The 22,492-nt window shown below is 44.4% G+C and overlaps 1 long non-coding RNA gene across 1 annotated transcript in view; it reads left to right on the top strand.

Moving 5' to 3' along the window:
- The first annotated feature begins 250 nt into the window (after positions 1-250).
- Positions 251-22,492, top strand: part of LOC142072675 (uncharacterized) — a 68,043-nt gene continuing 45,801 nt past the window's right edge. Inside the window, exon 1 of the long non-coding RNA XR_012669183.1 lies at positions 251-317. This is a non-coding gene — a long non-coding RNA (uncharacterized LOC142072675). The remainder of the gene's footprint in view (positions 318-22,492) is intronic.

Raw genomic sequence — 22,492 nt, 5'->3', positions numbered from 1 at the left:
TAAGGAAACCAATTTTTCAGATCTGCTTTCTGCCATCAATTAATTCAGCAAATACCAGACTTGATTTATTCCAGTGTGTAGAAGCGGAGCGAATGATAAAATCCCCTTGCAGTTTATATGCCAGCAGGTCCTGTAATTCTCTCCTCTGAGCCCTGGAATTACTATCCTGTTTTTAATTACTTATTTTGCTAATCTGCAAAAATTAACATTTTTTGTTGCTTTAATCCTTTGCTTCCTCTCTGTTTTCTTTAGAACTTGGAATGCAAACGTGTCACAGATTTCCATAGCAGGACTCTTCTTACCACCACCACCTCCAAGTAAGGGCATTATTGCTATCATATTAATGAGCTGGCAAAGCACACCAAGGCTAAGAGGACTTTGTCTCCCATATGTTTTCCCTGCCTTATGAAAATTGATGGCTTCAGTGACTGAGCTCCCTTTATGCTGCAATCCAAAGACCAGCCTTTAGTTAAGGTTTCAAGCTTGCTTTCTTTCTGTACTTGCCAAAGGGAATTAGTGTTTGTGAAAAGGGGCTGGAATTCTATCCTCGGAGACTGAGATCCTCTCTTTATCCACTAAATGGATGCCCCAGTCAGCTGCCCTGCCAATGTGCCTCAATCCTGACCAGAAATGAATTGAGGGGTTGGCTGCCCATACCTTTTAATCCTTGGGCTTGCTGCTGACTCTGCTGATAACCATCCTTAGGCTCCCCGGATACACTTAGGAACAGAGGTAAAACCAACCCACAAAACCCACCGAACAGCCATCAGCTGGTATCTTTGGGTCAGCACCAAACTCCTTGTATGTGACTCAAATATCTACAGGTGAAAAGTGCCCTGTCACATTACTCCAAGGCTGTATATAGACGATAACCATAGCATTTACTTTTCTGCTGGAGTGAATGTGATAGGTGATATTATCTACAAGATGCCAACAGATATTTGGGTTTAAATCCCTCATGTATTATGTATCTTTACCATCTAACCTTTGTAGAACCTTTTTGTGTGTTAGACCTTCACTGAGACTTTTCAGACCGCTGCAGGTCCACCAGAGGAAGCTGCAGTGGAGATAAGGCCTGGGTGCGCTCAGACATTTTTACCACCATGTTGTCTGACTCTGCATAGATCAAGGTTAGATGATACAGAGGAAGAAGCACCTGAGCCCTGCTTATAAATAGCCTCCCACAGTGAACCTGTACCTGCTGGAAATTGTGGGCCCGAACAATCCTAGTGTGAAAAGTCGCACCGCATAGCTGCAGTTTGTTGGCTCTCCTGCTGGCAAAATACTTCCACCCCCAACAAGCGGCGTTTGTCTTTGTCAGCAGGAGAGCGCTCCTGCCAACAAAGCGCTGTTCACACTGGCACTTGTCATCGGCAAAACTTTTGTCTTTCGGGGGGAGAGGGTTTAACACCTCCACAAGACAAAAGTTTTGTCGTTCAATTGCCCGTGTAGACATAGCCCTAGTATGGGCACTTCCTACATCAATGGAAAAGTTATTTCTGTTGCTGTATGTAATCCGCTGCCCCAAGCAAGCATTATTGCTTTATTGCTGGGGGTTAGGTCATTTTAATAAAGCATTATTGCTTTATTATTGCATTATTTCTGGGGGTTAGGTCTTTTTAACTATAGTACTCGGGTGTGACATTTTAAGTGAAATCCAGGCCTGAGTTTACACCCCCTTTTTTCCTGTGTAGACACTCACTAAATCTTATTGAAAGTCTGTGGAACTCAAGCTTGGTCTACACTTAAAAGTTACATCTGTCATAGCTATGCTGACAAAACCCACAGTGTAGACGCAACTAGGTTGATGGAAGAGGGCTTCTCTAGACATACCTAACATTGTTCAGGGAGGTGGGGTTCCTACACTGACTGAAAAACCCCTTCTGTCGGTGTTGGCTGTGTCTACAATAGGTTGCTGTACAAACATAAGCTCTCATAAGCAGAAGTAACTTTAGACTCCTAAACCACTTAGGCACTTTTTGAAAATGTTACCCCCCACATCTTAGTAAATTCGTAACAGAACAACTGGGAATTGAATAGATCTGGGGTTGAGACTACCGTGCCCTTTCCATATTGCTAAATTGAAGGGAGGGAAGTCCAAGCTGGGTGGGAGAGGTGTTTTGTGGGAGAGGGGTCTCTGTATGGAAAAGGTTAAGAGCCATTGGAATAAACTAACCAGGGAGGTGATCCAGGACCTCTGCTTAGGGAGCCAGAGAAGTGTTTAGAGAAAACCTTAGTGGGAATGGTGTGGGGAGTCATCAGATAATAGGGGTCAAGTTCAAAGACCCAGATTGCTTTCCTGTGTCTGTGCTCTGAGTGAATCTGAACAGCCACTTACACTTTCTGTCTGTCCTCAAGTTAATCATGTCTTCTGTCATCTGAGATATCCATCAAACAGAGCTGAAGGATGAAAGATTTTTAAAAGCGATCACTTCACATCTGTGAAATCTAAATGAAGTGTTATCATTGCTGCTCAGAGAGGGGAATTAATTACCAACAGCGAGTGAAATGTGCAATTGCTTAAAAATAAAAAATAAACCCTTTAAAGATAATATTAAGCCCCAAATAGCTCTGCTGTTTAGCCTGACAAATGAACAAAAGCTAATTCCTTATTTATTATTTTTTTAAACATCCTCATAGCTTTCACTGGAATGCTATTCATTGGGTTAAATAGCACCTCATTGTTATGTTTTACGAACCTTGTCAGTTTGTCTCCAAAGTCATAAACCTGTTATATTAGCTGATGGGAGAGAAACCTGCTTAATGAATCATCTTGTCACACACACACCCCATATTCTTTTAACAGTTACCGTAATGTTTTATGTGATACCCTCTGAAGGGGAACATACAAAGTTTATTTCTTTAGCTAACATAGTCCTCTAGAGCCTGGTCCTGTGGTGTTCTGAGCATTCTCCTTGAAATGAAATCAAAGGGAGCCTAGGCTTCTCCTAACCTTGCAGGATCTGATCTGTAACACTCTTTTGCTGGCTAACGTGTGCAGCTATTAACAGGGGCATTTTAGCAGATGGAATTCTCTGGGTCTGAGTCTGATCTCACACCCACAATGAAACACCATTGACCTCAATTCAGCAAGTCCTTAATTTTAAGCACTTGAGTAATCCCATTGATTTAAAAGGAACTAAAGCACGTGCTTGAGTTCTTTTGCTCAATATGACGGACTTAAACACATGCTAAAGTACTTTGCTGAACTGGAGCCTTGCTCCTGGTTTATGCCAGGGTAAATGAGAACAGAATCAGCCCCTTCCAGTGGTCTGTGCTGCATGTTGTCAATGCACTGTGAGTTACTGCATCTGCATTTGTATTTAATCAAAAGGTTCCACCTATTTACATGGAGTCAACCAATACCCTCTGCCCAAAAATGTCTTTGTAGTTGATTAGCAATATACTGCAGACAAATGGCATTGAGTACAAATGACTTTTTGGAGGAGTAATGTATCCATGTAGAAATGAAAAAATCACTATTTTCACTGACACCATTGTATAACCACTCACATACTGTACCTTGTGCAGTGCAGTATTTCGACAGTAACTCCTCAGTGCAGTGACTTTAATTGTCTGTGAAAATCCCCCAGGATACTCTGGGGTCAGTAGAACAACAACCCTGGGTGTACTTTGTAGGCTTTGATTTTTGTGGATGACAGATATGAGTTTGCAATGATCTGGTCTGATGGCTGCCAAAACACTGGTTCTCCTCCCATCATATTTCCCACAGATGTGAGTGAATGTAGCCCACTGGTGTGCGTACAGCTCTTCCTCTGTGCCAATCCACAGAAGATACAAGTGCGTACAGCCCAAACTAGGGAGCCCTGGCACTCTAGCTCAAGCTTTAGCAGTTCTTCCACAGTCTCTACTTCAGTCCCTGCTGTGTCTGCCAAAATGGTGGCCATCCCATGACTTTCTTCTCATCTAGCCTTTCTGGCTCTTGTCTCATACTCCTAACCCAACAGTAAGAACAATACTTGGCGCTTCTAGAACTCCAGCCGTCCAAGATTCTAACAGTACTTTTCTCTCAGCCTGGGAGGTAGGGAAGTATTCCCATTGTAAGGTGGGAAAATCTGAGGCACATAGATGTGAACTGAGTTGTCCAAGGAGACACAGTGAGGCCTTTTCTACAAGGAAATATTTTAGGTAAGGTGTGGAATGAACCTTGTGCAAAAGGCTGATGTGGAACCTCTTATTTTGGCTTAACAGAGGCTTTTTGCACCGATATTTAACCTATGGTGTGAACTAAAACCCATATAGCTAAACTAGTGCAGACTCCTATGTGGCCACTTTCTTTTTGGCTATGTGTCTCTTTTTCAGTTTAATTTAAGTCTACTAGGAACACGTTCAAGTTAAACTGAAATAAACCCCTCTTAAACTGAAATAAGAGTGCCCACACAGGAGTGTGCGCACCAGTTTAATTGTATTAGTCTACAAACCAAATAAGTACACCTTTTGCAGGGAGACAAGGCCTGAGTCGCTGGCAGACCTGAAATTAGAACCCCGGCAGCCTGATTCCAAGTGATATACATTGATCACAACACCAATCAACCTTCCCCATTCTCGCTCCCAATATTTCCCCCTCTTCTTTCACCACCACCACCATTGTCCTACAACCTTTGCCAGCAACCTGGCTTATTCTCCCCCACCACTTCTACTTATATTTTCCCACACAGTGGTCCAATGCCCCCACCTGACTTCTCCCCTCAGTTCTTTCCCTTGCTTGTCACTCTTCTGGTCCTCTTTCCTGTCCCACCATGTGTCCAGCCTAGATCCTGTGTGTCTCCCAAACATTGTTCCTGTCTTCAGGCCTGGTCTTGCCCACACATTCATGTTGTCCTCCTGAAAGGAGGGTGTTCGGCTACTGCTCAGGGCCAAGAGGCAGGTGGGCAGTGAATACCAAGCTGCTGCCTCCTTCCTACTGTCTGACTTTTCTCCACACGTTCTGCTCCATGGGGCACAGCAAGGGCAAGACAGCCAGCAGGGGCAGCAAAAGGAGGAGGTGTCATCTCATGAGCAAAGATGGACCTGAGTCTCTCAGTTCTGAAAGCTGAGTGGCATCTGGGTCTGGGAGTTTGATTCAGGCCCGACTCTAATTTATAAGCCCTTTGGATTATGCTAAATATGTAATATGTGGAGTAGGAATTGGCAGAATATGGCTGCACTGATAAATTTTTAGAGGGCTCAAGGATAATGGGCATTTTAATAGGAAAATGTAATATTCCAAAGTGTCAGAAGAGCAATACAAGAATCTATGGGCCATTATTAATACACTTCTGTGGTGATTAAAATCACTTTTCCTTCAGACATGCACCTCTCAACAGCCCCAAAGCATATATTAGGAGCCTATTATATTCCCACTCTTATCTTATTGCCTAATTTGAACACTAATTAATAGCACTGTACCATTTAAAACACAAATAGCACTGGGTAGTATTTCACTGAAACTAGACTTGACTTACTGCAAGCAATAGATCCAAGCTTCATTTTTTAAAAGCATCCGTATGTTTATGGGCCCATTAATAAGAGAGGAATTTCTTTTTCTTAGTCCTACCTCCCCAGATTCCATGATCATCCAAGGAGGTTGGGGGCAGAAGGGATATGATCTGATTTCCAAAAGCATTCAGCCAGTAGTCAATGCTTAAAGTTAGGCACATACTTAAGCATCATACTGAATTAGGGCCCAAAGACCCTGATTTGCCTTTAATACACTTCTCTTCTATTCCAGGTTTTCCTGTTCTTCGAATGCATGTGCATCCCCTCTGGATAACCTACCACACACATTGAGGGAGCTGTATAGGTCAGGGAGACAGCAGAGCAGAGCTAAGCGGGAAGACTAACCAGGATCAGGGAGCAAGCTCCTGTGTTCTATTCTCTCTTCTAAGGCCATGTGTACACTAGGAGCACGTCATAGGCCACTTTATCCAATCTTCAGGTTAGCTGCTGCCTCAGTTTCCCCTCTGTTCCTGGGGCTAATTGCCTGCGTGCACGCTGCACCACATATAAGCTCCTGTCTCCACACCCCATGAAGGACTCACTGCTGCACCCAAAGTCTTTTTCCAGGCACAATTTTATTCTCCCGTCATAAAACGTAGGCAAAACATCAAACACAAACAGTTCCTCAGCCCACTCTGGGCTACAGCAGCCAGAGGCTTTCCCCTTTGCTGTTTGGTCCCTTCTGCTTCAGGGCTATTGCAGGAGGTAGAACCCTCTCCCACCCACAGCTCCCTCCAATTGACATCTCTCAGCCCTTTATAGAAAACACCTGGCCCCTTCCCAGCTGGGTCTGATAAACTGAACAGGGCTGGCTGGCCCTAGGCCCTTAAGGGGGCCCTTCCTCGGGATAGCTATACTGGTATACTACACCAGCAGAGCACTCCTAGTGTGGATGCAGCTATACCAGCAAACCTGCACTGTGGCCAGTATAGCTTATTCCAGCCGTCTCCCTCCCCCACCCCAAGCGAAATGACTTACACTGGGGAAAGTACAGCGTTGCTGGTATAACTACCTCTACACTAGGGGCTTCTGCCATCACAGCTGTGTCAGTCAGGGTTCAAACCTCTCCACACTCCTGACCAACCTAGCTAGCCAGCAGAAATCTGTAGTGCAAACCTGGTCTTAACCTCATCTGGTAAATTTTGGATGCATAAATTCCACTTCCAAATGTTGTGTGCTTTGGCATTATCACGGGGAAGTGGGGGCAGTGATTTTTCACAGCCTACCAAACGCTTGGCAAAGGCTGGGCAGTGGGCATGCTGCAACTCCTGTTTACCTTACCATTTGCGATTGTTTCCATGTTATCTTGTCCTTCCCTTGTTTGTTTGCTTTTCTCTGCCTGTTATCGCTCGTCACTTCTTCAGGGCATAGACTGGTGGTTTTTCAACTACATGTGTGTACAGTGCCTAGCAGAGGGGAACTGATTCCTGGAAAGCCAGAAGGACCTCTGTCCCCAGTCATGACCCAATGCAACAGGACTACTGGACCCCCAGCATGAATCAGTTACCTACTAACAATCTCGTTATCAGAGCCCACATTTATCCAAGCCACTCTTTATTCAATTTTTTTTTTATGACTAGCCCCTGAAGACCCCAGCTAAGATCAGAGCCCCACTGTGCTGTCCAGACACATAATAAGAGATAGTCTCTGCCCCCAAAGATCTTGCTATCTGAATTTAAAAAATGACAAACACTGCAAAGAAAAGCAGAGACAGAGAGAAATGATTTGCCCAAACAAAGCAGGTCAGTGGCAGATCTGGGAACAGTACACAGGTCTCTTGTCGCCTGTGAATGTCCAGCTTGCAGAACATTTTGGATGAACAAGGTTCCCCTGAAACTTTAACAGTGATTTCAACTGAGTTATTTGATCTGAAAGAATATCGTGCTCTGTCCTGCTTCTGGCCTTTGCACAAGTTATGTTTTTAAAAAATGCATTTGTTACTGTGTTAACGTTCCCTCTCAATTATAATAAGTCAGCATAAGTGCTGGAACTAGGGATGCAGGGGGTGCTGCAGTACCCCCTGACTTGAAGTAGTTTCCATTATATACAAGGTTCACAGTTTGGTTCAATGGCTCTCAGCACCCCCACTATACAAATAGTTCCAGCGCCCCTGCAAGTCAGGGAAGAAATGTGCGTGGTAAGGAAAGGAGATTTTCTACTCTATGTAAAGTCACCTCCGTGGGAAAGGGTTAACAAGTAATGTTTAACTCTAGGGATTCCACAGTGCCCTCTAGTGACAGATAAGAGTATCTGCACAAAATGATTGACGAAGGCTAGGAAAGCATCAAAAGAGATAAAGGGTTTGCAGAAGAATAAAATGACGGCACAACAGGGACAAATACAGTTCTCCCAACATTAATACTTAAAGAGAATCTGACTTGAAATCAGCTTAGTGAAGAATTAAGTAAGCAAAGCTTTTGGATGCTTTTTCCTGGGGGATCACTTCTCTTTGGCCTTTCGGCTCAGACCAAGTGTGGTATTAGTTTAGTATCTGATATATCCTCTGTCAGGAGACTATATTTTGCTTTTATAGGGGGTTTGACACCATGGATGTCTCGTATACCGCTGACCTGATCCTTTCCTGCTGCAATCTGAGTTTTACACTCGTAAGCTGATCTATTGCCTGGAATGGTGGAGGAGCAGAGAAATGAATTGGATTTATTATATAGAGAGATAAACAGCAAAAAGAAAGGGGGGAAAAATCTAAGGCTTGTTGGTGAATAGAGCCCCTCCCTTGGAATGGTGCAAGCAGACATAGTGTCGGGAAGGTGCTAGGGAAAGATTGTCAGTGACATTACTACCTGTCACACATGTGTAAAGTCATCAAACGGCAGGTGAACGGCAGTGACAGCTCTGGGGAAGACATCTTCATTAGCTTCTTAGAGCTGCAGTAATATGATGTTGCTGTGTATTAGGGCAAGCAGGCTGTTCTGCTTAAAGCCAAGGGCAGCGTTCATGGCAAATAATAAAAAGAAAAGGAGTACTTGTGGCACCTTAGAGACTAACCAATTTATTTGAGCATGAGCTTTCGTGAGCTACAGCTCACTTCATCGGATGCATACCGTGGAAACTGCAGCAGACTTTATATACACACAGAGATCATGAAACAATACCTCCTCCCACCCCACCGTCCTGCTGGTAATAGCTTATCTAAAGTGATCATCAAGTTGGGCCATTTCCAGCACAAATCCAGGTTTTCTCACCCTCCACCCCCCCCCCCCACAAAAACTCACTCTCCTGCTGGTAATAGCCCATGGCAAATAATGTATACTACAATCTTACCCATTGACTTTGTTCTGAGTTTGCTGTTGTTGGACTTTGATTGCTATGAATTGTTTGTGTTGTTGGAAAAGGTGCCACAAACCTGTTAGGTGAACATATTTCAGGTTATAGGGCTGTTGGTAAGTTCTTACTTTGGCTATCTCGTGGGCCCTTTGTTCTGCCTGAGAGGTAACCACTCCTACAAGTCACATGGCACTGGTGCTGCTCCCAGATTTGATGACTTGAAACTTTTCTCTCCTCCTTTTTATAAGTCGGAGAGATTCAAGATGGCCATGACAGCATTAAAAGGGTGGCAAATGCCATCAAAGCAAATTTAATGTTTTTTATTTAAACAAGTCATCATGAATTCTCTTGCAGTATTGACCAGCCCTTGTTTTGGCCTCAGAGGCTCTATCCAACCATCTCCAGTTAGGCCCTGGTCCTACACACACTTTTGTGCCAATATAACTCTATTAAGGTGCAATCTTTTTATCAATACAGTTCTACTTGTTGTTTGGACACAGGCATATTGGTATAAAAGTGCTCATCTGACAGCCACCCTCTTGGCCCACTGAACCAGGGCCATCCAGAGCTAAAAGCATGAGCTGCTACTGCTTGGTCTAAAGAGCCAAGATTCTCCAGCCTTAGCCATCACAGACTCATGTCCTCTGCTGAAGAGGCTCAGAAGGAGATCTGGAACACTCGTTCCCCTGGGGTTTATACTTTTATTGCGACTAGCTTATTCCCCTTCCCATATGGGAATCAGCACTTTTTCACCAGTATAACTGCATGTATGCTATCAGGGTTACCCCACTTTAACTCGACCAGTATGGTGGTCGAGTTAAAGCCATGCAACATAAGTGCAGGCCCACAGAGAGAAATCTGGGGCCACGGAACATCATTTTACCAGGGTCCGACCCTCTCCCTCTTCACCCCTATTTCATCCCAGTTCCAGATGTTTTGGAGGTCCCCCTAGCTTGGGACCCTGGTACAATTGTCCCCCTTTCCCCCCCCCCCCACCAGCCCTGCATAAGTGTGTAGAAAGACTGGTGGTGTACACGCTCCCTGCTGATCGGTGTGGCTTTTCCTCATGGTTCAGCTGGTGCTGGGAGTCAAAGTTGTGACCGAGCCGCTGAAATAACTTTCTTCTTTCTTCTTGCAGCCTTTAACCTGTGTTAACTGAATCCACATGAGAGAGCACAGGGTGAGCAAATGTCACCCATGGCAGAGCCCCTTTGATTGTCTCTGTCTGGGACAGTGTCAGCTAGGATTCCACTGCAGCAGGGAGCAAACTGGAGAGAGAAGCTTTGACAGGCCTGGAGATCCCCTGTGTCCTGAACTGGAAAGGGACAGTGGGCTTTCCCATTGCTCTAGAGTGAAACAGGAAGAAGATAATTGAGGGAACACAGTTAATCCAGTCCCTTTTTGAATGAATGACCCAAACTCTCTGCTTTCGTACATTTTGGCCATGTAATGAACTTCTTTAGTAGTAGTTTAAACAGGCCCTCATCAGGGGCCAAGTCCTTATTAATAAAGGTCAGATACTTCTTAGGCTCCATCCTTATTGGTGTAAGCACTTTAGATACTATTTAAGATGAAATATTCACCTTTTAAGATCTGACCAATGAGAAATAGCGTGGTTCTTCCAATTTCAGTACAGGCTGCCAGTGTTGAAAAAAAGCTGACCCTGCAGGACAGGCCTCTGAAATTGGCTTTACTGACATTGCCCGCTTCGATAGTCCCAGTACAAGCAGAGATGGGCCAGAACCAAACCCAAAACACCTCACAGCCCTGCGCTTTGGGGTCGCTCAGTTGTGGAGCCAAACTTTGAGGCGCCGATCATCTCTCACTCGGTAGCATAACTTATTTCCCATTAAAGCTGGATAGCTACTATCAGCCTGGTAGACTAAGGCCCAGATTCTTAAAGAGATTTAGGTGTCACTTTGCTTTAGAACAGGGGTTCTCAAACTTCATTGCACCGTGACTCCCTTCTGACAACAAAGTTATTAAATGATCCCGGGAGTAGGGCTTCAGCTTCAGCCTTGGGTCCCAGCAAGTCTAATGCTGGCCCTGGTGACCCCATTAAAATTGGGTCGTGACCCACTTTAGGGTTCCGACCCACAGTTTGAGAATCGCTGCTTTAGAAGGAAGAGCAATGGCTTGTGTGGTATATCACATTATTGTGGTGTACGTTCCCTACTTCATAAAGCTGGTGATTTCTTTCAGCATGCTCACTTGTAGGGTCTCCAGTGCTCTACTCCGGCATTGTGTTTCATTATGTGCTATCTTTTAGTATCACTTTCCTGACACGTAAAGCCTTGAGCGGATCAAAGCATTTCTTCTACTTGTTCATGGCTTGCCAGGGGCGCAGCATATATGTTATGGCTTCAGCCTAACCAGCAATGGTCTTTCTTTTTTCCTAAATGGTTGAACAATTAAAGAGGAGAGAATATTTTTTTACAAAAACAAGTCCTGTTTCAGTGAGGCAGAAGATCCTTCATCAGTCTAGTTGTGTTAAAATTCTACCTGGCTCCAGCATTTCAAACTGTGATCTGCTAAGGACCCCAGTCCAGACTGAGCTGTCTAGAGGTGGAGGTTTATATTAAATGTGGAGAGTTCACTGCAAAAAACATGAGCCAGGTTTTGGGCATGTTGGGGAAATCTTGCATCCAAGGAAAATACTCAAAGACCAGGAAGTGGATAATGGGTTTGAGCTAAGTTAGGAAGTCTTTTGGGTATAGAAAAGATTTTACTTTGTTTTCAAGTGTGTATACCAAAGAGCAATCTCTGTCCCAGGCGTGGAATGTGATCTTAGGCCACCATTGCTATTTATAGGGCCTAAAAATAGAAATTGCCTTAAACTGCACAATCACTACAGGGTTGCTGATTTCATTGCTAATCAATGTTGTAAAAGGCTGTTTGGCCTCTCCACTCATTCTTTAAGCACTTTTACAGCCATTCAAGTGTATTTACATTTCCTCATTAGCAATTCTGTGGAAAGGGAATTGGTTCATGATGAGAGTCTTAAAGGCTACTTGTGAAGGGAAAAATAAATTGGGCTAGTATGCTTTCGGGGCTTCCTTTTGAGGACTAATGGTTTGTAGTTGTTTTATTTTCCCTCCATGTTTTTTAGATGAGAAATTTGGGTCTTTTCTATTTATAAAAACTTTACAGACTAACACGGCTGTTACTCTGAAACCTTTAAGAGCTAATGAAACTTTTATATCACAAGATCCAAGCAATTGAAAGGGAAGAGATCTGTAGTCGGACTGTCTAAAATTTTTAATTTTTTTAACGCCTATTTAACTTCAACTACTAATTGTTTTGGGAGAAGGGAAGTGTTTGTTGAAGTTGGAGCTCTCTCAACTGTCAGATGCTCTGAGAACCTCAAAGTCCTCCAGGAAACCTGGGCAGGCCACAGTTGACATTCCTGATATTTCTAAGGCCTGCTCTACAGAGAGACTTTGTACCAGTATAAACATGTTGGTCACAGTGTGGGGTTTTTTAGCAATATAGTTACTGGTATAAAACTAGACCAGTAAAGCCCATTTATACTGGTGTGACCACATCCACATCAAGGGGGGCTGTGCCATTTTAACCATACCATTATGAAGCAGTACCAGGCCAAAGATAAAAAGCAAGCAACAAAACAAACAAACAAACAAAGCCTTTCAGACCAATACCAGGGGAAAATTTAGCAAAAATTCTTGGGTAGACATGGCATCAAAGAAGGAAGATATTCACCACAGTGTCTTGGCCAAATTCAGATTCATGCAATTATATTCTGCCTACTTGTACCTGCAGCTGTAATTGACGGGTGTAGATTTTGTGTGTGTAGTTTGAAAAAGACATAATTTTTTATTTGAATTTGAAGTGGCATGCTCCCTTTTGCCTCCCGCACCAGACTGGCCTCAGCAAAACCCAGAAATACTCACTATGTGAGAGCAGCTCTTGCAGTATGTCCGGCTCAGACTAAAGTATTGGTGAATCTCTGTCATGCAGTTTCATTTGAAATCTGAGTTGAAAAAAAATCACATGAGATCAGAGGTTTGAGTGAGCCTCTGAACTTCGAGATGCTCATGTGAACCAACAAACCTTTTTGGCTGCACACATTGCCAGAAGGCAGCAGTGGTTCTCATTCCGCTGATGTAAGAACAGCCCTGATATATATGGACTAGTCTTTCTACACCGATACAAGCAGATCCTGAATCTAGGAGCTTGTCTATACTTGAAAATTAATTCAGATTAAGGTAGGGTATGAATTGAAAGCACAACAGCTATTCCTGAACAACTCCATCTTTGAAAGTGGATCAAGCTAAACCAGAACAAGGCACTCTTATTCCAGAGTAAAAGTATCTAACATGGAGTTGTTCAGGAATAGTTTTTTCCAGAATAGCTCTTCCAGAGTAATTCTATTTGTTGATAAGCCCTAATAAATGTGCACATGAGGGGTTATACCAGTATAATTACACCCACATAACTGGAAAAACTTTTTTGTGTAGACAGGCCCTGAAGTGCAGGAATTAAATACAGGCCCTGCTCCTGCTCCCACTGAGTTCACTGGCAACGCCTAGTGATTCCAGTGGGGAACACTTTAATCCTTTTCTAAGAAAATAAAAGAAAGTAGGAAATTATTTGGGTCCAGCAAAATTTAGCTACATAATTTGTACCTTTAATGATTGTCCAGTTCTTGAAGAGATGCGCCAAAGAATATCCTTGGTGAGGTCTAATGAACATCTCAGCTGTCTGAGAAAGAAAGAAAGAAAGAAAGAAAGAAAGGTCATGTCTACACTACAGGTGCTACAGCGGCACAGCAATAGCTCTGCAGCTATGCTGCTGTTGCGATGTAGTGTAGATGCTTCCTTCAGCAGTTTTTCCACGGCTGTAGTTAATCCACCTCTCTGAGCCGTAGTAGTTAGGTCAATGGAATAATTCTTCTATCAACCTAGCTGTGTTTACACTGGGGGCGAGGTCAGCATAGCTCCGGTACTCAGGGATGAGAAATTTTCACACCCCTGAGCACCATGGTTATGTTGACCAGGCCTTAATAATCATCTCTCTCAAAAAAAAATACATTTTAACAGTGCGGGGAGTGGAAAGTTTCTGATTTATTCCATCGGAAGGCTAATACGGGCAAAACAGAGTACTAGTGATATTAACACTGAAATAACATCTTAAATGTTTTTGTACTGAGGCACATTTTAATCAAGAAAAAATAAATCAGCATTTTTCACTAGGGGCAGCTTTCAAAGAAAACTGTCAACAGTGGGAATCCTTCAGGTTCATTTTTATCCTAAATGTCACTTTAATTTTCCATTGTTGTTTGCCTTGTTGTTGTCAGCATGTTAGTTCCAGGATATTAGAGAGACAAGCTGGGTGAGGTAATACTTTTTACTGGACCAGCTTCTATTGGTGAAAGAGACAAGCTTTCAAGGTACATGGTGTAACTCCAAAGCTTGTCTCTTTCACCAGCAGAAGTTAGTCCAATAAAAGATATTACCTCACCCACCTTTTCTCTCTAATTTTCATCATTGATCTGCATTTCCCATCATCCCAATTTTCTGCAAGAATTCAGTTTATTTTAGACTCTGAAGCAAGGAAATCAAAATGCCCACTGCGGAAAGGGATCTGGGGGTCAAAGTGGACCACAAGCTAAATATGAGTCAACGGTGTAACACTGTTGCAAAAAAAAGCAAACATCATTCTGGGATGTATTAGCAGAAGTATTGTAAGCAAGACATGAGAAGTAATTCTTCCGCTCTACTCTGTGCTGATTAGGCCTCAGCTGGAGTATTGTGTCCCGTTCTGGGTGCCAACTTTCAGGAAAGATGTGGACAAACTGGAGAAAGTCCAGAGAAGAGCAACAAAAACGATTAAAGGTCTAGAAAACATGATCTATGAGGGAAGATTGAAAAAATTGCGTTTGTTTAGTCTGGAGAAGAGAAGACTGAGAGGAGACATGATAACAGTTTTCAAATACATAAAAGGTTGTTACAAGGAGGAGGGAGAAAAATTGTTCTTCTTAACCTCTGAGGATAGGACAAGAAGCAATGGGCTTAAATTGCAGCAAGGATGGTTTAGGTTGGATGGTAAGAAAAGCTTCCTAACTGTCAGAGTGGTTAAGCACTGAAATAAATTGCCTAGGTAGGTTGTGGAATCTCCATCACTGGGGATTTTTAAGAGCAGGTTGGACAAACCCCTGTCAGGGATGGTCTAGATAATACTTAGTCTTGCCTTGAGTGCAGGGGACTGGACTAGATGACCTCTCAAGGTCCCTTCCGGTTCTATGATTCTATGAAAATCCTGAATTCCGCATCAGAAGCAAGACAGGTTCTTGGTATATTTGGGTCATATGGACCACCATCTGTGGAGCACAATTTAGAGGCTTATGCACTATTTTTGGAACCACAGTGCACAATGGAATCATGAAGATATTTTTTTCAACTATTGATGGGCCCTGCATTTTCACATAATCCTTGTAAAATGGAAATCGCATTCAGGTTTGCAGTTATTGAGGGAATGTCTCTAACCTTTGAGTTGGTGGCCAGCCAAGAATCTGCACCCATAACAAATCAGGCAGTGGCTATATGTTTTGTGTGATTTAAAAATATAAATGTTAAGGAGCTGGACTAGCAGTGCACTGCTAGTCCACAGCATGCACAGCATGCTAATAACACCTGTGCTAAAGGAGGAGTATATTGTGTGTCAGCTCAAATCCCACACCCAGGGGAAGAAAGGGCCTGATGTCTCATCACATTAAACCTCTATGCGAATTAGACACACAATTACACACACTTCTCTGACCATTTAGAACCTTGTTAACAATACCTAGCTCTTTCATATAGCACTCATCAGCCGTATCTGTCAAGCACTTCACAAAGTCCTATTTTCTCTATTTTACAAGTGGGGAAGCCAAGGCACAGAAAGGTGAAATGACTTGCTAACGTCATAGGCAGAGCAAGGTGTCCTGACTCTCAGGTCAGTGCACATTGGTTTAAAAACACACTGTTCCTGTTAGAATACAAAATTTCACAGAAACACTTCAGTTGGTCTTAAAATCTAAACTGGGGGAATTGGACCCGACTGTCCCTTTTAAAAAATGCATTAATCGATCTTCATTACTTTGACCCTTTGTTTTAGTATTTTTAATTAAAAGGGCGTGTAGATGTGTTATCAAAATACAGTTTATAGTACAAATGCAATCCATCAGGACTGAACTGTTCGGAAAGAAAAAGTTGCAAGAACAAATAGATCTTTTTCAATGCAGTGTGTACGCATGTGTTAAGCTGCCATTTGAAGGATCAGTTAAAACACATCTACTACATGGACTATTTCAGGAAACTTCAAGTTCATTTAATATGCTGGAAATCTTTGAAAATAGATTCAGTACCTGGCCAGCTGATAGTAAGTTTGCCATACCTCTTCAAGCCTTTGCTTGATGCTGTATTTAGAAATAAAGGTAAAAAAGTGAGGCCCACAGGGAGGTGGGGAATTCACTGAGATAATCTCATCTTCTCTATCTGTTTTGCCTCCCTCATAGACATTTTCTAACCCTCAGCTGGGGCCATGCACTGAATTTCACAGTCCATGGATTCGAATCAAGCAGAATCCGTGAAATATAGGCCCAGCTTCCAAATGGCCAGAATTCACCAGTCATAAATCTAACAATAAATAAATCCTCTACTACATCCTGGCTTATGGCTACATGCTATGTAGAGCCATGCCAAGGTTTCTGACAATTGTAATTGTAAAGCTCTTTTATAATAGACTGAAAGGTCTGTTTTTGAAAGCAATTAAGGAAAATTGCCCATATACCCAATACAGTCAAAGGGGATTTAGTATAAAGCCCTAGTATTCTATATCTAGAGTAGGGTGGAATGTCTGGGGCTAAAGACACTATCCTCACACCCAGGAGAGCTGGGTTCAATTCCTGCTCTGCCACAGACTTCATGTGCGACCTTGGGCAAGTCAGTTAGGGTATGTCTACACTGCAAAAAAAGACCCTCGGCCGTGCGTCTCGGAGCCCAGGTCAACTGACTCAGGCTCACAAGGCTCATGATGTGAGGCTAAAAATAGCAGTGTAGACATTTGGGCTCAGGCTGGAGCCCAAGATCTGAGATCCACCCTCCCGCTCTCTGGGTTTCAGAGCCCAGGTTTCAGCCTGAGTCCAAATGTCTACAATGCTATTTTTAGCCCCGTAGCACAAGCCCCGGTTTTGAGGGTCACTGCCGCGGGTCTTTTCTTTTCAGTGTAGATATACTCTTAGTCTCTCTGTGCCTCAAGTTCTGCAGCTGTACAGTGGAGTTAATAGCACTTCCCTACCTCACAGGGGCGCTATGGGACTGAAATAGAACCGTGAGGGACCATGCAGAGAAACAAAGTATGTGGCCCCAACATAACGTTTAAGGGATGGCCTGAGGCTGGCCAGCAAACTCCTTGGAATATTATTATCCCTCAGAAAATTTCCGTATATCAGGCTCATAAAAGTTGATAAAACTCCTGGGATAAGGCAGCACAAAATGCTTGCTGAAGTGTTTCTGATCAGATAGGAGAACTGTTTTTCTTCCCCCCTCCTGCCAAGGGAACATTGATAAACGTCTGCTGAGCCCAGCAGGGTGGCAAAAACTCCCAGAGGAACTTTTATCATTTTTTTATTATTATAGTTTAAACTAACCTTTTCCTTCAGTCTGGCTTAACTCAATTAAGAAATCATCAAAACCAGCCTTCCGATTTTGTTTGTTTCTTTAGAACAAATGTAAACGGGGTTGAACATGATGAATAAACTACCTTTCTGGCTATTCTGATCGCAAGCGATGAGTCACACAGTTATAATACTAATTAATAAAAAAGACCTTTAAACAGTCATTCTGCATGACACAGCCATGCAGTTACCACCAGAGTGCAACCTTGTATATTTTTTCCATGGAAGTAGCATCAAGCCAGAAAGAAACAATATCTGTCAGGATTTTTTTTAAAGTGCTTCTTGTCAGTCTAAGAGACAATAATTGGAACTTGTCTATCAATCACGTTAGCAGACAAAACAACATTGTTTATCTCTTGTCTCATTTTTCTTCCTACTTGATCTGCTTAGCAATATGAACAAAGCCACTAAGTCAAAAATTTGACTTTAGTGTTTCTATGTATAAGAGACACATCCTCTTCAGACAAGGAAAGGTGAAGCAATTAATTGTTTAGCTGCATTTTGGGGAATACTAAAGAAGCAAAATAATGCCCAGTTCACAAAGCACACACCGAAAATATCCTTAGCATATGCAGAGAGGATATTTGTTTTTAAAAAAACCATCATCTCTGCATTTCTCATACCGAATGAATCTGAAATTCATAAGGGAAAAAGTTCACTGAAATACACTTGGGGATTTCTCGGGGACTGCCATCAGTGGGAACGGTAAGGGGATTCATTGTTGTTTATTGCTTCAAGTCCTTTTCTGCCGTCAATTGTCCCCCAATGAGGTATACAGCTAATTAGTTCTCTGAAGGTTGGATTGCTGCCTTGAAAAGGAACAGCAGGGTAGAGACCGGATTGTCACAATCAGAGGCTGATTAAGATTTATTGGGGCCCTGGGCACAAGGAACATTTGGGTCCCCCACACCCTGGGGACCATGCCTGCCTACTTTTTAACACAGGAATAGTAGCCTTGGGCAGGCGTGGAGTGGGAGCGGCATGGGCGAAGTTTGGGAGGAGCGGGGGGACGGGGACATTGCCCCCTCCCCCCCAAACTGCAAGCCTTGGGCCAGAGGTGACAGGAGGAGTGGTGCCACATGTGGTTACTGCTTCAGGCACAAAGCCCAGACAGCAGTGGGGGCAGCCTGTCAGCAGGAGCAGGAGGGACCTGGCGGGGGCAGCCTGGCAGTGAGCCAGGCACAGGCACTGAGTGAGCCAGGGCAGAGTGCAGCAACTGCTGAGGCTGGGCCAGTAGCCTCAGGAGCTGTGCCCAAGGAGCTCTCCCTGCCCAGCTTCTCGCTGCCTGGGATCTTCCCAGGGTTCCCCACCGCCTCCCAGCTGGGGCAGGGCCGCCTTCTCCACACAAGGTTTGTCTGCAGGCCCTGGGGAGGAGGCAGGAGGCTGGACCGCAGCCCCTGCCCCCGGGTCTCACCGGCCGTGGCACCTCCCAGGGGGCAGGGACACAGGCTGGGGGCTTGTCTTGGACACCCTGGCCCCCGCCCAGGGCAGAGGCAGGTCCAGGGCTCCCCAAGGTGGCCCGGGCTTCCTGTGCAGCTCTTACCACTGTTGGGCTCTGGCTTGTGGCCTGGGTGGGATGTCAGGGGAAGAGGAGGAGTAGTTCCAGCACCAGTGGCCCCCCACATCTACGTGCAGGTGCCCCCAGATTGTCTGGGGCCCCTGAGCACGGGCCCCACGGGCCTATGCATTAATCCGCCACTGGTCACAATTCAGTCCCTCTTTGCTCCATGGGGAAAGGAGGCCCAGCTCTAGTCTTGGTGCAGCTTATTTTTCTTCCTGCTCCAGCACTGCTGCATTTCTGGTTACCAGCTCCCCCCTCTTCCTGCCCACCCTGCCCCCCTTCAAGGGAGGGGAAGGGCAGCCCCACAGCAGCTGTTCTGCCTGCGCGGGGTCTAGCAAAGAGGAGAACATACGCTAGCAGTCAGGGGCTTCTTATGACCACAGACCGCCCTGCACAGTCATTCAGCTGGGTTCTCAGCTGTGGCCAGAATGAAGCTGCACAAAGCCTGTTTTTATCACCATTGAAATGCTAGATACTGAGTGAGAACCATTTAGTATGCACAGAGGATTAAAGCATGAGCCTCTACTACTTGAGCCTAAAGAATAACTTCTTTATTTGGTAACTGTAAAAGACTCATAACCTCTGTGGTCCAGGTACTACAGGGGGATGTATGAAACACTGAGCAGTAGGTTACACTTAGTCACTCTCCTGCAGTCATCCTTGTGCCTGCCCTGCAAAAGTGCTGTGTTCAGAATGGTCTCTCTGTGGATGTAGAAATCCCAGGAACTGTGCAAAGAATGACAGAATGCTTTCTTTAAAAGTGGGTGTACTGTACTCTGTATATATGTACGCACACCCCCGCACTTCGACGCAGTTTGTTACAGTAGTTGCAGTTCTTTAGACAGCCAATTAGTTCGTGCCAACTGAGTGCATTTTAGATGATATTATTAATATGTTTCTCCTTAGTATTTGGTTGATGAACCGTAACTGGTTACAGGCGTTAGCTTTCTCTCCGATTCCGCCATAGCTTCAGGCCACATTAAGTAGTGGCAAGCGATGAACACACTGGGTCCAAACAGTTCTGCTAAATTGATACCGTCTGATTACACGTTTGGACTGCAACTATTTTAATTTTTTTTTTATAAAAAGGACCCGAGCCGCTTGTGACCAAGCTGCATTTGCATAGAGGGAGGTCATTCCCCAATCAGTCTGTTCTGAATATCTAACACCATCATGGCACGAGTGCATCTTTTTTTAGGGCATTCTCTTTCAGGGCCGCATTTCCCTCTGTCATTTTATTTGTACTTGTGGTAGTACCTAGGGGCCCCAACCAGGGTTCAAGGTTCGTTGCGCTAATCATGGTACACATGCATAACTCAGTCCCTGCACCAAAGAGTTTGCAATCTAAGACTAAGATGAGACAACAAATGGATACAACTGGAGGACAGGGGGAGTGGGAAGAACACACAAGGTAACAAAGGCCACGTCCACACTACAGCTGGGAGCATGCCTCCCAGCCCAGGTAGACAGACACATGCAAGCTCCACGTGAGCTAGCATGTTAAAAAGAGCAGTTTGAACATTGCAGCATAGGCTGCACCAAGGGCTAGCCAGCCGAGTACAAGCCTGCCTGATCCCTTGCGTCTGAGCTAGGGTATTTAGCCCGTGCTGCTGCTCACAGTGCAATTTTTAACCCACTAGCTCAAGCAGAGCTAGCGTGTGTCTGTCTGCCCAGGCTGGAGGCACACTAGCAGCTGTAGTGGACACATATACTCAATGAAACCATTATGGACATCATAACTCACTTTCTTTAAGGGCCTGTATCCCCCCAGGCCCTGCCCCCACTCCAGCCCTTTCCCCCCAGGCCCCGCCCCCATCCAGTTCCACCCTTCCCCTGAGCATGCCATGTCCTCCCTCTCTCCCAGCCTCCTGCACACCGTGAAACAGCTGATCGCGGAGGGCGGGAGGCGCGGGGAGGAAGCGGGAGGTGCAGATCTGTGGGGGCCCACTGGCAGGCGGGAGGTGCTAGGGGGTGGGGCAGAGTTGATATGGTGGCTGCTGGTGGGTGCTCAGCACCCACCATTTTTCCCATTTGCGTGCTCCATTCCCAGAGCACCCACAGAGTCAGTGCCTATGCCCATATCCTACACGGCTGCACGCACCCCTTCTGCTGGAAACAGAAGATGATGGCTCTCACCAGAAGCGATTAGTAGTATTTCTTGTGTCCTCTGCAGTTGAATGGAGAATATTCCTTCCCTCTCCAGGAGGGACAGAAAATCCTGCCTTTGCAATACTTCTAACCTTGGCTCGGCAGTGACATTTTTATTTTTACACTATTTTTCTTTTTTTACAACAATTTGTTTAAAAGCACTCAGGAAGCCGGTCAGAAGGGGCACAATACGGTTTTAGACAAATTGCATATATAATTTTTTATTAATCTGACTCCTCACAGTAACGAGGAAGGAAGAGTCCTGATGTTTTTCCATGCAGAAGTAATGATGGTGCAGCAGCCTTTCAATCTGAATGACTTTAAATGTCATGGGAAGAACCAATTAAAAAGGGAGAGAATGGGACTCTCCCTGTGAGTAACTGCTCGTCTGTGGGAGCGAGACACAAAGGAAAGATGGCCTACAGTTAGACAGCCAGCCAAGGGCTCTGTAAAGACAGGTTCAAGTCATAGTTCTGCTCCAGACTTCCTACGTCACCTTGGCCAAGCCACTTAGCCTTTCTGTGCTTCAGTTCCCCATTTGTGAAATGGGATAATGGAACTGTCCTACATCACTGCAGTGTTGTGAAGATAAATACGTTAACAATTATGAGGCGCTCAGATACGTTGGTAATTGGGGGGAGGGGGACTAGAAGTACCTTGGAAGCACCTGGTCCTACATAAAGTCTCTGAAAGAAACTAGCGTGTGAGTCTGCACTCTGCGGTTGTATGTCCTGTCAGTCCTTTCCCCGAAAATAGCAGCATCCTTTGCCTTGTTGTATGCAGTGTTGTTATTGTTGTGTTGGTCCTGGATACAAGGTGGGTGAGGTAATTTCTTTTACTGGACCAACTTCTTCAGCTCTGAAGAAGAGAGCTATGTTGAAAGCTTGTCTCTCTCATCAACAGAAGTTGGTCCAATAAAAGATATTACCTCACCCACCTTCTGACTCTAGCTTCCGTTGCGGACAGGCAGTGTAAAGTTGCAGTATGGAGAAAGCAGAGACAAAACTAAGTTATTTACTAGTTTCAAAAAAGAAAGCTGAAATGTAAAAGGGATCACCTCTGTTCAGAACCCATGTGCCGTTTTCCTTATGTGAGAGTTGTCGTGTTGACCTTCATGAAGAATTATTCCTTTTACCTCTCCCCACTATGTATTTTGAGATGCTTTGTGAGTTTCTAGAGCCCCACATAGGCGGTTCAACAAAGGAGCCCTGTATTCCTATGTTCAGGTGCTAAACTTTCCATAAAAATACAGAGCAGGTACTGCTGAATCATGCTGGCAGATGAAGCTAGTTAGTTCTAAGCAGAACTTAAGCAAAGGCTGG

Source organism: Caretta caretta, chromosome 7 (assembly GCF_965140235.1).
Source record: "Caretta caretta isolate rCarCar2 chromosome 7, rCarCar1.hap1, whole genome shotgun sequence".
Taxonomy (NCBI): Eukaryota; Metazoa; Chordata; order Testudines; family Cheloniidae; genus Caretta; species Caretta caretta.
This window is presented reverse-complemented; position numbering and strand designations above follow the sequence as displayed.